This window comes from Dermacentor variabilis, chromosome 2 (genome assembly GCF_050947875.1).
Source record: "Dermacentor variabilis isolate Ectoservices chromosome 2, ASM5094787v1, whole genome shotgun sequence".
In the NCBI taxonomy this organism is placed as follows: domain Eukaryota; kingdom Metazoa; phylum Arthropoda; class Arachnida; order Ixodida; family Ixodidae; genus Dermacentor; species Dermacentor variabilis.
In genome coordinates this window covers 156821492-156834339 of record NC_134569.1, presented here as the reverse complement: position 1 = coordinate 156834339, position 12848 = coordinate 156821492, and positions in this window count along the sequence as shown.

The window sequence follows — 12848 nt, the reverse complement described above, 5'->3', positions numbered from 1 at the left end:
TAAAGAAAATGCTACAGCTCGGTGTTATTGAGGCAGGTGAGAGTGATTATACCTCCCCTTTGATTTTAGTTGAGGTACCGGGCAAGGAACCTCGTCCTTGCGTCGACTACCGCAGGCTTAATTCCATCACTAAGGATCAAATTTATCCGATCCCTAACATCGAGGAGCGCCTTGAGAAAGTTAGTAGCGCTCAGTTTATTTCCACCCTAGATCTTGTCAGGGGTTATTGGCAGGTTCCACTTACAGAAGAGGCTAGTAGGTATGCGGCGTTCATTTCACCAATGGGAACATTCCGTCCTAAAGTGTTGAGTTTTGGTTTGAAGAACGCGCCATACTGTTTTTCAAGCCTCATGGATAAAGTGTTACGGGGACAGCAAGAATTCGCTTTACCGTATCTAGACGACGTAGCGATATTCTCCGCATCCTGGTCTGAGCATATGGCACACTTGCGGGCAGTGCTAACCCGCCTGCGCGAAGCGGGCTTGACAGTAAAGGCTCCTAAGTGCCAGTTAGCACAGGCCGAGGTTGTCTACCTCGGTCACGTGATTGGTCAGGGTCGTCGCCGCCCCTCTGAAATAAAAGTGGCCGCTGTGCGAGACTTTCCGCAACCGCGCACCAAGACCGATATTCGGTCGTTCTTAGGTGTCGCCGGCTACTATCAGAGGTACATCCCTAGGTACTCTGATATCGCGGCTCCCCTGACGGATGCTCTAAGAAAGACAGAGCCTCAAACAGTCGTCTGGGACGAGACAAAGGAAAGAGCTTTTAGCGCCCTAAAGAGTGCCCTAACAAGCCAGCCTGTGCTACGATCGCCAGACTATACAAAAGGGTTCATTGTTCAGTGCGATGCTAGTGAGCGAGGCATGGGCGTTGTACTGTGCCAACGGGAAAATGGAGAAGTAGAACACCCCGTCCTGTATGCTAGTCGTAAGCTGACCAGTCGTGAGCAGGCGTATAGCGCCACCGAGAAAGAGTGTGCATGTCTCGTGTGGGCCGTTCAGAAATTGTCATGCTATCTAGCCGGCTCGAGGTTTATCATTGAGACGGATCACTGCCCTCTCCAATGGCTGCAGACCATCTCTCCCAAAAATGGCCGCCTCCTGCGCTGGAGCCTCGCTTTACAACAATATTCCTTTGAGGTGCGTTACAAAAAGGGGAGTCTCAACGGTAACGCCGATGGCTTAAGTCGAAGCCCCTAACGTAGGAATCAGCCTCAAAATTGTTTGTTACTGATGTTTTTCTTCCTGAGGCAGGATTTTTTTTTAACATATTGCTTTTGTTTAGTGTTTCAAAGTGATGATATGCTTTCTAGTGCAATTTTTCAATTTGTGGACGCGTTCTGAGTGATGCTAGACTACTGTAAGGAACTAGGCAGTGGTATAAAAGGGGGAAAGAGCCTGGCAGGGCTTAGTGAGGGTTGTGCCGTGCTTGCTGACTGAGCGGTTGAGTTTTCAGCGTAGTTCTAACGCTTGCCGGGAACGAGAACAAAAATGTGAACTCTCCCGAAGTCACTTTGCAGTGTCCCGTGCGAACCTGAACGAGAGAACGAGGCCTTCTCTGTGCGCTGCGCTCAAGAAACGTCAAGGGACGCCCGACTTCGGTTATGAGCATCATCGAGCGACATCCCTCCGGACAGCGGATGCAGTCCCCTGTCCATCGGGATCTCCTTCCCCCGGCGGGGCGGTCTGTTGCGTTTCGCCTGCGACACGTGGTTTTGCCGGCGCGACTGCGGCGGGGCGGCAGACATTTTGGCCCGATCGTCGTCGCCGCAACACTCATCGCCAGGTGTTTCCAGGCGCGTCTGCGGCGATGCGACCGCCTAGGGATCCTCCTCGCATTCCAGTCATTGTGCCCGAAACAGGCGATGCCAAAGCAGGGATCTCATTCCAGTTATTGGGCCCGAAACAGGCGATGCCAAAGCAGGGATCTCGTTCCAGTCATTGTGCCCGAAACAGGCGACGCCAAAGCAGGGACCATCCTCTCATTACAGTCATTGTGTCCGACCGGCAGCGCCACGACAGGGTGCTACGAGATCGTGCGCAGCGCCACGACAGGGTGCTACGAGATCGTGCGCAGCGCCACGACAGGGTGCTACGAGATCGTGCGCAGCGCCACGACATGGTGCTACGGCATCGCTACGACAGTGTGCGTCACCATTAGCCCATTGTACATTCACGTGCTCGTCTTTTGAGGGGTTCCTTCTTGCCCTCAACTGCGAGAGTATAAAAACAGCTGCCCCCGGACGCCAAAAGGAGGGCTCCGATTTCTTCAGTTGAGTGAAGTGCTCTCCCGTCTCTCTACTTCGGTCAAACCTGACCGCCAACTCTTTGCGATGTTAAAATAAACAAGTTGTTTCGTTGTTACCAGTCGACTCATGCTTTGCCGGGACCTTCGGATGCTTCGAGTTGTACCCCAGGCCGCCAGGCCAACGCTACCCTTGGGGCTTGCGACCCAGGTACAACCACGGGCGTCAGCGCCGAGTTCCCAACAGATCGTACCAGCGGTCCGGATCCAAACAGCATCCTGTGCGAAACAGAGTGGTAAAAAACAGCCACCTAGCCTTTTTGAGTTACCCGTGTTCAGCTGCATTCAGCACTCAACTGCTGCATGCAGCGTACAACTGCTAAATGCAAGTGCTACATGTCGGAACACCTGATGGAATATAACGTGACTGGGATGCAAGGTTTATATGTATCGACACTACGAGGTGCGCATGTGACATTATCTTTAAAATGGCACGATACAATGCTAATGATGATGATCATGACTTAATGGTAAACCCTTTGAAAAGGGGCTGTGACATACAGCACCTAACCTGCTTGAATTAATAAGGTATGATATACATATTTTCCATTACAACTATCTATACATCTGCATAATCTTTTTCTTCTTCTAGACTTATCTAATTACCTTGTAGCGTTACCTATGCAACTGCTGCAAAGCGTGCCACTTGGCGCAATAATATGTATCTGCAATGCAAAGGGCGCACGATACGACACTAAGGATGACACTGATTTTTTGGCATTCCTTTTGAAATGCGCGGTGACATAGCCACCAAGCCATCTTCATTTAATCAAGTATATATTGTTTCTAGCATTCTTGCATACGTCTCCTTAAGGTCCTTTTTCTTTCTGAGACTTGCCTTAACTGCCTTGTACCACTACCTGTGCATCGGCAGTCATGGCGTTCTGCCTGGTGTAATACGAACGAATGATGGAACGAATGATGGAACGAATGATGGAACGAATGATGGAACGAATGATGGACGCCCTCCTACACGGTTTCAAGTGGTCCATCTGCCTCTGTTATCAGAACGACGTGACAGTTTTTTTTTCTGACTTTTGCAACACACCTCGAAGGCCTCTCGTCGATCCTATCTCTCTTCGGTCAGGCGGGGCTACAACTAAATTCGTTCAACTGCCACTTCAGTCTTCGTGAAATTTCTGTACTCGGGCATCTCATCAATTCTTCTGGTGTACGCCCTGATCACGATAAAATACGGGCAGTCAGACTTTCCCGTGCCAACATGTGGCAAGGATGTTCGAAGCTTTTTGGGCCTTTGCTCCTACTTCGCCGGTTTGTCGGAAATTTTGCGAACGTTGCGCGCCCTCTCAATCAGCTCGTCAAGAAAGACGCTGCATTCATTTGGGGCCTTGAGCAAGCTGGTGCTTTCACCGAGTTGAATGGGCTGCTTACGTCCCCGCCCATATTTGCTCACTTTCTCATGTCAGCTCCAAAAGAAGTCCGTACCGATGCCAGTGGCCACGGTATTGGAGCTATCTAGGCACAGAAACAACAAGGGCGAGAACGTGTTATTGCCTACGCCAGCCGCCTTCTTTCCTCTGCGGAGAGCAATTATTCTATCACCGAACGCGAGTGTCTCACTCCCGTTTGGGCAGTGGGTAAATTCCGCCCCAAGTAGTACGGCCGCCAATTCAGTCATCACTGATCACCACGCTCTGTGTTGGCTTTCGTCCTTCAAAGATCCTTCAGGGCGCCTTGGCCGCTGGGCTCTGCGCCTCCAAGAATACAACTATTCGGTTGTATACAAAACAGGCCGGTTACATCAAGATGCGGACTGCTTGTCGCGCCATCCTGTCGACCCTCCTGACGTTTCTGCGGCCGGCATACCTGTTACCGTTCTCTCTCTGGCTGCTTTTCGCGATATTGGAGCTGAACAATGTTGGGACGCCTCCTTGCAACACCTTATTCAACGGCTCACTTCAACGACGCCCGATCCTTCCCTTCGCATGCTTGAACTTAAAGATGGTATATTGTACCGCTCTAACATGCGCCCGGACGGCTCTGCCCGACTCGTCGTTGTGCCTTAGCATCGGCGTCAGACTGTTCTCGCCCAGCTTCATGATGTACTGACTGCGGGTCACCTTGGCGTGTCACGGACGTATGACCGCGTTCGTCGGCGCTTCTTTTGGCCTGGTCTATACCGTGACGTCTGCCATTATGTCACTGCGTGTGATCTTTTTTTGACGACGCAAAAAGCCGAACACACTCCCTGCTGGTCACCTTCAACCACTTGACGTACCATCAGAACCATTCTTCCATGTAGGTGTTGATCTTTTAGGCCCTTTTCCTACGTCTGCTTCGGGAAACAAGTAGATTGCCGCAGCAACAGACTACGCCACCCGATATGCAATCACGCGGGCTCTTCCGACAAGCTGTGCAACCGATGTCGCCGACTTCCTCCTAGAAAACTTCATCCTTCACCACGGCGCCCCTCGACAGCTCCTCACCAACCGAGGCAGCTACTTTCTTTCTAAAGTTGTCAATGACATTAAACACTCGTGCGCAACTAAACACAAACTTGCTAGTGCTTACCATTACCAAACGAATGGTCTAACCAAGCGCCTTAACCGTACCCTTACTGACATGCTGTCCATGTATGTCTCCGATGACCATCGCGACTGGGACGTTGTGCTCCCGTTCGTTATTTTCGCCTATAATTCGTCTCGCCATGATACCGCAGGCTTCTCTCCATTCTTCCCCTTGTACGGCCGCGACCCTACGTTACCTTTCGATACCGTTCTGCCTGCTAGTCTGACTTCCACATCCGAGTATGCCCGTGAAGCCATCTTGAACGCACAAGAAGCACGCCATCTTGCCTGACGTCGACTTGTGGAGTCGCAGGACAATCAGCGGCGCTTTATGACGCCCGCCATCGTGACGTCCATTACACACCATGCGCCCTGGTTCTCCTTCGTCGCCGTCGCGACGCGTTGGCCTCTCGGAGAAGTTACTTTCACGCTACTCCGGCCCTTACCGTGTCTTGCGTCAGGTAACTGACGTCACGTACGAAATCGCCCCTCTTGAGTCAATCGTGGCTCAGCATCGCTCCGACGTGGTCCACGTCGCGCGTCTTAAGTTGTATTGCTCGCGCGCCTCCTAACCAGCACCGAGCTGGTGCTTCAGCCGCCGGGGTTCATGTGACAGGCTCACGAAGAAGGTGTTTTAATCATCGTCGGAAGAAGACGATGTTCTGGCCTTCGCGCGCTGTCTACCATCTTGTCAGCTGCTATAATTATTGTAAATATTCCATAAATGCACGTCTGACTGTTTTTAACTCCGTAACAATGTGCAACTGCAATGCAGAATGTGCACGTTTGGCGCTACTCGGCGCGTATGTTAGATCGCGTGTCTCCTCGTGCGCTAGGACGTGTTTCTATTGCATTTCTTTCTGCTGCAAGGTAGCAATTGCTGGCATGCCTCAGTGGCAGAGTAGTTCACTCCCACGCAGCGGGCCCGGATATTTTTTCTCAACGCCAGCGATAGCTGCTACGGACACCGGACATGGGCGGCGGAGTCAGCGGGAGTTAGCAGTCTCCGCGGCAGTCAGCCTCTTCGGGAAGGCAGTCCTAGCCCAGCATAAGAATATGAGAGGCCCGCAATGGCATGACGAATTGAGCGAAATATATTGCGTCTTGAATCACAGCACGAGCGGTACGCATGGCCGAAGGCGTCATGAGTTATGAAGTTGGTGTGCATAGAAAAGAACCAGCCACGAGCGTCACTTCAGCTTGCGGTAGGTCTATTGACTTATCACAGACTTTGCCACCGGGTCGACAACAGCGTCTGTCGCAACACATTCTACAATAACTGCATCGTTAGGAGGTAAAAACATCAGGTCGCGAATATCTCAACGATGGCGTAGTCCATGGCTCAGGAACTGCAAAGTGTATGTGACTAACTTTAGGCGGAAGACAAAATGAGCGGCGTCGGCGTGCAGGCGACACGATTTATATTTATTAGAGTTATGTGCTTCATGAGCGATTTCTTACACTATTCCTTCAAGTGGATTATGTCACTTAAGAGAGCTCAATAACCTGAGTCATTAGTGATAGTACGGTATATAACACAGTCATCATCGAAGATGCACGTGTTACACTAAAAGAAGGAACAATTGGTAAACTGTTCGTGCAAATAAGGAAGATAATAGGGCCACTAACGGAACCTCTGGCAATGCCTGACGTGATTGGAAAGGCGGTTAGAAGTGCAGTTATATATGACTATCGACAGAAAACGACCGGTTGGAAATTCTTCGATTCACTTGAGTATCTTAGTGTGCAGGTTTAATTGCGAGAGATTCAGTATTAAACGTAGGCGCGCGGCTTTATTGATAGCTTTTCCCAATTTCAGGGAGAGGCACCTCTTTGAAGGTTGCGGCCATCGGTGAAATATGTGTCGTAAGTGAACATGCATAATTGAGCTTCGCAGAATTTATCTTTGCGAAAACAAATTTGTGATGGCTGGAAAAGATATTTGAGTCGAGAAAGTTAATTATTTATGAATAAACGACGTGCTGCGTGCAGTTACAAAGACGCTCGTTAATGAAATGGGCGAGGCGGATATACAACGAATAATTTTCGTGACCTGGTTTGAAGAGGGTAACCGGGACTTTGGGCGCTTGCGTTAGCTTTTCGGCTGTATTTTATGCCGATACGCACGTGTGAATAACATCTTAGTCAACTGTTCCATGTCAGCTTTTTTATTTTACAACTAGAGAGACTACACAACTACAAACGCTGATTGTTGGGCTGGTCGGTTTTCTATAATTGAAGTCGTTACTTAGCAAACAAACAAGCAGGCAGGCAAGGCAGGGCAGGCAGGCAGGCAGGGAGGGCAGGGCAGGCAGGGCAGGCCGGCAGGCAGGGCAGGCCGGCAGGCAGGGCAGGCCGGCAGGCAGGGCAGGCCGGCAGGCAGGGCAGGCCGGCAGGCCGGCAGGCAGGGCAGGCCGGCAGGCAGGGCAGGCAGGGCAGGCAGGGCAGGCAGGGCAGGCAGGGCAGGCAGGGCAGGCCGGCAGGCAGGCAGGCAGGCAGAGCAGGCAGGCAGGGTAGGCAGGCGATAAATAAGTTAAGTGAGATGCGCTGGTGGTGCACAAATCAGGCGAGTTTAGATCGTCAAATTGCGACAGGTACTTGAGGGCAAATGCATCCATAATTCCTTCTCAAATTAGCCAAAGAAAAGACCGATGTGTCCTCGGTCTCATGGCAAGGAGACACTTTCTACCTGTACTTTGAGATGTATAGACACTAAAACAGAGATCAGTTTTTGAAACACTTCAAGCAAGCTAGAGCGAGAAAAGGAAGATGCAAGGTTGTATTTCTGCATGACAGTAGTAACCTCTTTTATCAGGGAAACATAGACGTCTAAGTCGCCCACCTGCCTGCTGTCCCGAAGTTTCGGAGTGTTTGCGACTTTGGACTTGATTTGTGATTTTACGTATGCTGCATGAAATTTTAAGGTAGAATTGCTGTTCACGAATAAACCTGGTTCCTCGGTCTGAGGGCCTTACGTTAAATCTGTTTTGATTAATAAATGACACAAGAGAAGCACCTGCGTCGAGCAAGTTTATACTAAATTCCGAAAAAGGCGAAGTCGGCTACAGCAATCTCGCTGAAAAATTCCCTACATTCTAAGGAAGTCGCACTTTCGCTCGACAGGTAGAGCATTGGTTGTGAGTGAAAACTATCAGACAGCTACACGAACTGAGATTAGTCATTTTGTTAGGCGCATAAACTGCTGCAAAGATTGACTGACTAGCTAAATTAGCGAGTACGTTGTAGCGCATGCACAGGCAAAGGCGAGCACATCTCACTCAGTGACCGTGGGCACTCGCTGTATGAATGCTGGCCTGAGAAAATGAGGCAGCAGCAGCGATCGAATTCGCCTTCGTGAAGCATCTCGCTTCAACACGAACGAGGCACACGAGAACACACCGCACATGAAGCCATCAGCTTTCTCAAGTCGTCTGGCCTTCAAACCCAGCACACGTCGCCTCCAAATTGGACCGCGTGCAGCCGCGCCCAGCCTGAGCAGCTTGAGTAGAAGGGGGATGCGCACTGACTCGGCCCCTTACCTGCTCCAAACACGTGCACACCTCCAACACTCCTCCATCCCCACTTGCGCGCGCGATAAGAACCCGCCACATCGTCACGTTCATTCTCGGCTCACTCTCGCGCGCTTTCGCTCTCGCCTAGAGCCTACGGCGCACGGCCGCGATGTTATGGCACTTTGATTTTATGCAGAACGTCACGGCGACAGTGACGCCGACAGCGGCGAAGACAGCCGAAATTTGCCTCCATTGTCGATAAAATTGCTGTCGTAATAAAACCACGTGTTACTTGTAATTATTTGGTGAGCTAAGTTCGTGACCGCTCGAGTGGGCGTGTAAAGGTAAATCATGGCTAATAAAGTACATCCGTATCCTCAAAAACGGCTTTGCTCGAGGCAAACTGTAAAATAATACTCGTTCGTGGTTCGCGTTCGTGCAAGTTTGCGAAACTGAATCTTCACAAATTTACGCTCATCAAATTTATGACCCCATTCAAGGTAAAAATAGGTATTCGTGGTGAAAACATATTCACGATAAATACAGGCGAAAAAATATCCCGCCTGCACCCATAGGCATCGTTGACTTACTTCGTTTGATTATCGTCTGACTTTCATTTTCTTTTCTCGCTCAGTAATAGCAGGAATAACAAAAGGAAAAAAAAAAGCCGTGCACTACCGCCTCAGCTGCGATTCTGCGTCAGAACGCAACATGTTAGCAATGACAGCACATTTCTCCTTTTGCCAACACTCGCTCCACTCTCTGTAGCCTTCACCTTCACTCTTTCCCCCATTTGGTCTCTTTGCACCTATCTGCCGTTTTTTTTTTTTGGCTCCTGTATGTTTTTTGTAATGTCGCTTTTCATTACCAGATTCCTCTTTCTAACCATGATGTTTACTGCGATGCCTACAAATAGCTCTATATTCTAAACCTATAGAGCTGTGGTAGAGGAGCTTCGTCGTTATTTTACTTTTCTTAGATCGCACGTCCGCTAGACACCGTACAAACACACAACTGCGCTCACTGATGTTTGTCGGCGCCTCGTAAATGTCTATTCGGGCCTTGTCGGACGAGGCGACAACGCAATAAACGGGGACTGCCGAGGCACTGACAGCTGCGCCACTGCGCGCCGTTCCCAAAGGGTAGCGCCTACACAGAAGTGTGGCTCAGCACTGTAGGCGTCTGTTTTATATTGTACTCTCTTATATGAAGCTGATATGGCAGGAAGCTGTGTTCGACATGACGAATGAACCAAGCAGGAGAACAAAGACGGAAGTCGAGATAGTGAAGAAAAGAGAAAAGGACAGCGAAGTAAGTATACCAGCGCCAATTCGTAATTTAGAATCAAATGATCGCGTGCATATTGTTATACTAGAATGAAAAAATAATGTATACAAAGTGTACTTTCGACTACTGGCGCTTTAGCCTAACTTTCAGGGCCATGTCTTTGGAAACTTGGCACTTGTTCTGGGCAAAGACAAACATAATAAGCAAGTTTTGTAACACTGCTATGTGGGGCTCTCTACATTGGCTATATTGTAGAAAAACGAATGCTCACGGTCTCTAAGACTCAAACGCAAATAACTCGCAAGTGCCTGTGTGTGTACTCCAACAGAATAAAATGCAGCGTACCGAATCTTTCTAGCAGTCAACGCACCGCACATCTTGGGGCGACATTTCTGCCGCACTCACAATAATGACCGTAGCTGTACCTCCTGTTAACAATAGCGATGACATTACGCATGGGAAGCCCGACGAGCGTAATCTCCAACAGAACATAGAAGGCTGGAAAGCTGCAAGAGAGAGAAAAAAAAAAGAAAAATGACAACCATTCCACTGCCGTTCCAAGATGAATTGGCAGGAGAAGCACTTTGCTTTCGCTTGAGAGCTTTGACTATCATCAGCTATTGTTGAATGGTTGCCAATTTTCTGCCTTGTGAGCCTGGCGTCGTTGCTCGTTGGATGTTGGCGGAGCTCTGGATTGTAGTTTTTGTTCAGCATCGCGGGAACGTTCTTCGTCGGTGGTCGTTTCGCGCCGGCGCCATTTACATTCTCGTTGCTACTTCCATCCGGCACTCCTTGTACGAATGTTGTTCTTCGGGTGTACAAAACATGTGTGTCAGCCCCATTGATAACTCAGCTGTTTTAACGATGATTCCTCTCCTGCTTATATACTGTGATAACCTTTCCGTGACTGTATTGTTCATGGTGAGCTTTCTAATCTGTTCCACATTGTGACATCTTCGCCGGCGCACTGCACCCGTATGGGTTTGTTAGAAAACGCTAAGGGCCGTTTCTGTGGCCGGACACCGAAAAAACTAGGGAAAGTTGGTGACATACAGCTTTCGCTGTGAAACAGACATATTCTAAAGTTTAGTTCAATTCTGTGAGTATTAAACCATGGTTTCTTTACGCATGGAGAAATAGAATTTGCTGAGAATTTGTTTTACATGCGCCAGCGATTTGCTTGCATTGACGACATATCATATCGGTGACTCGTTACGCGCCCAAGATTGTCCGAATGAGTCTATAGCGATTTACTTAGCCAACCTCTGCACGTTGCTTAAAAAAGATACAATTCTGCTTTAAAAATGGCGACTTTCTTATGGTCTCAAAATCTCCGCTTTGTAGTTTTCTTACTTCACTATTGTGCATGCGTCTTAATCGAACAAACAATAAGGCAACAACATGGCTGCATGGTTTCAATATTATAGTATGGGCTGCAACACGTCTGTTACTGTTCTTCTAGCTTACTTTGTTTTCTGACAAAAGGCGATGGCGATCTTCACTGTGCTCTCAGTGGTATACAGTGAACGCATGCGTTCCCCACAACAAACCATCTGCAGTTATTGTAGTCATTTTGTAATAAATTCACTATAAATTAAATGAACAACGCTTGCGAGGGCGGAGCTGTTGTTTTTCAGGAAATCATCTGTATTTCAATCGGTGTGCCACTATATAAAGTGTCAGTGTATTCAGACGGTTTCCAATGCAGTTTGAACTTTTCTGTAATTCCGGTCATAAAATATGTCCAGAACAAAGTGGTTCTAGGCACAGAGACATTAGATTCAGTACGTCAAGCAATTAAGCCACTCGTACCTGGTGTGCCAATGTCGCAGCGAATCTAGTCTCGAATCACGCGCTCTAATGCCTCGGTTTAGTGTGCGTTATCGATGCTTACGCGGATCCCTTAATTATAGCGCCCCAATCACATAGTATATTTTAAGGAGAGCGCCCTTTTCTCAAGTATTCACAACTTGATGATCTCAGGCAGCTCAGTATTACCATTTCTCGATGAGGATACCTTTTCCGCAATAGTGCGGTAGATGAAAGAATAGTTGTATAGATAACTGCGGAAATTGCGATCCTCCCTTCCATTCGAAACAGTTTTCATTACGAGGCTTTGCTATAAATGGCCATGATCATGAGGCTGTGTTTTCAACGCCCTGCTGCTACTGGACACCTGCCTTCAATGATACTATGTCCAGCACGACAATTGGCCGAAATGTGTTCTCGCGAACAATTCTTTACTCCGAGATCTTTGTGCAGATGGACTAAGAATGACTAAGAACATTAAGCTTCAAGCCACCCAAGCCTCTGCCCGTGTTTGTGCGACTGCAGTTCGCCACGTGATCTGTGTTAGGAAAATACCTGCCTCGAGAAATGCAAGCGTCTTAGGAAACTTATCGCACTTGAAAAAAAAACTGTCTCCAATACACCTTGTGAAGGTGGTTGGACAGCTAAGCTGTGAACGACATTTAGAACGAGTACCCATTGCGGCGTAGCATGAAATCAATTAAGCGGTTATATTCACAAGTACTCTACCTAATTATTAGCCTAAGATGTTTCGACGGCCTGCGAATGGAGCCGCTAATTTGTGCACGTAAGAAAGAGTGGACGAGAGAGAAGAGAAATTCGCCGCGCCTCCTATGCTAGCTGCTCTTCAGGAGCCCTCACTAGAAGTGGTCTTCCCATAGCACTGTAGCAATACAAATCATTTGCGAAGCAAGTTCTTCTTTTACGTAGAAAAATATCGTTACGTTGCTCCCGTTTCGTATGCTACAGTCAAGCTGCCATCAACGCGGCAGCTTGCACAGCGGTGATCATTACCGGCAAACGAAAGCGGGGGTACCCTGTGTGCTTCACATTGCATGAAGTCGCCCGAGCGCTTTATAATTGATTATGCGGTTTGAATGCTTGTTTTGAAGTTGATCGTTATTGAAACGTCTGCTGCTCTGTATGTTGAATGCGTGATTAAAAAAAAGTGCACTGCTCACTTCATTTTGCTAAGTGATTGAAGCCTCTGTCTTACGCGGTTATGAGTCATTGCATATGAGGGTATAAGCCAAAGATGATAGTTTTCTCTCTCTCGATAGAGAGCGAACTTTATAGAAAAAAGCACACGAGCGCAGGTAGCTCTTCCGCTGCCCAGTGGGTGGTCTCCACAGTCCAGGAGTCCAGAGGCCTTAGATGCCTATCTCTCTCGGTTCCCCAGGTTGAGCTG